The following is a 2,096-nucleotide window of genomic DNA, read 5'->3' on the forward strand; positions in this document are numbered from 1 at the left end:
TAGATAAATAAATATCCATTTTTTCAACACAACAACAAAAATCACAAGGCATACAAAATAAATGAAAATATGGTCCTTCCAAAGGAAGAATATAAAGTGGTAAAAAAAAAAAAAAAAACCAAAACCCTGAGGAAACATGTGCATTAGATGTTTTAGGCAAAGACTTTAAAATAACTTTTTAAAAATATGCTTAAAAAGCTAAAGGAAAACTCAGAAAAATAACTAAAGAAAATCAGAAAAACAATATATGAACAAAATTAGAAAATGAACAAGGAGATAAAAATAATTAAAAAAGGAACCAAACTGAAATTCTGAGGCTGGAAAATACAATGAATGAATTTACACATTTTCTACAGGGAATTAGACTTGGTGGTAAAGCTCAGGGGAAGAGCATTTGAATACATATAAAGGGGATTAGACTTGCACAGGCAAAAAGACTCAGCAAACTTGAAGACAGGACATTTGAAATTATCAAGTCTCAGGATCAGAAGGAATAAATAATTTTTTTAAAGTGAATACAGATTAACAAACTTATGGAATACTGTCACATAGACAGGTATATATATTATGAAAGTCCCTAAAGCAGAAGGGAGAGGCAGGGCAGAGAGATTATTTGAGGAAATAATGGCTAAAAAATTCCCAATGCAATGAAATATATAAATCTACAAATGCAAGATATTCAACAAACTCCAGTAGGATAAATAATCAGAGACCAATGCTGAGGCATATTATAATCAAACTGTCAAAAGACAAAGAGAGGATCTTGAAAGCGACAAAAAGCAGTAACTCATCACATCCAATAAGATTGTCAGTCAATTTATCAACAAAATATTTGTAGGCCAGAAGGCAGTGGAATGATATGTTTAAATTGCTAAAAACTGAGTGATGGGGTAGGGGGGAACCTACCAATGAAGAATACTGTTTCCAGAGGAGGGGTGTCAAGATGAGGGATAATAACTTCTGACAAAAAACTGACTGAAAACTGGCAGAACTCCTATACAAACAAGATTTCAAGAGATATTTCCACATAATTAGGGAGGAGTAAAAACTTCAGGTTGGGACCTGTGCACCTAGGGAAGGACTAAGAGGAAAAGGAAGACTGTGCAAATAGACCCTAACCCTGAGGAGTGAGTAGGTCAAGCCACAGACTTGGCATCCCAGTCCTGGGGTCCTGCACAGAGGAGACAAATCCCCTTGGCTACTTGGAGAAAGACTGAAACAGATAGAAAGGCTGGAGAAGCCTAGACTAGAAGGAGTGAATGGGTGCTGGTTTGCCACCAGACAGGTTGGAGACAGGTCAGCCTGAGCAACTACCACCTTACTGTACATCCCAGGAAGATTTTCTATTCAAATAACAACAAAAAGAGTACTGTTGTGGTTATATCTATATGAGATAAAAAAGTTATTTCAAGCACTGTTAAAAGAGACAAAGAAGGATATTATGTTAAAAGAGTCAAGTTTATCTAGAAGATAAACAATTCTAAAGATGTATACCTGAACCTCAGAGTTCCAAAATATGTGAAATAAACATTGACAATATTGAGCAACAGATCACTTAACAATAATACAATAGTTTAATACCTTACTTGCAATAATAGGTAGGAAAAACAGAGTACTTGAATAACACTATAAATTAATTGAACCTAACAGACATATACAGAACACTCTCATCCAACATCAAGAGAAAACACGTTTTCCCAGATGGGCATGGAATATTTCCAAGGATAGACCATATTTTAGTCCACAAAACAAGTCAACAAATTTTAAAAGGTTAAACTCATACAAAGTATCTTTTCTGAACCCAATGAAATGAAACTGGAAATTAATAGATGGAATAAAACTGCAAAGTCTACAAATATGTGAAAACTAAACAAAATACAATTAAGAATAAAAATAAACTACCTGAACATAATGAAGTCTATGTATGGAAAAACGCACAGGTAACATCATCCTCATAGGTAAACTACTGAAGACTTTTCCCACCCTCCTGCCTCCCCTTTTTGAGAAGGAGACTGCACACTTTAGGTCAATGTTCCCACACACTTGGTCCTTCTCCCGCTTGCCACTCTTCTTCTGTTTCAGGAGGATGTCCTGAA

This window comes from Camelus dromedarius, chromosome 35 (genome assembly GCF_036321535.1).
Source record: "Camelus dromedarius isolate mCamDro1 chromosome 35, mCamDro1.pat, whole genome shotgun sequence".
In the NCBI taxonomy this organism is placed as follows: Eukaryota; Metazoa; Chordata; class Mammalia; order Artiodactyla; family Camelidae; genus Camelus; species Camelus dromedarius.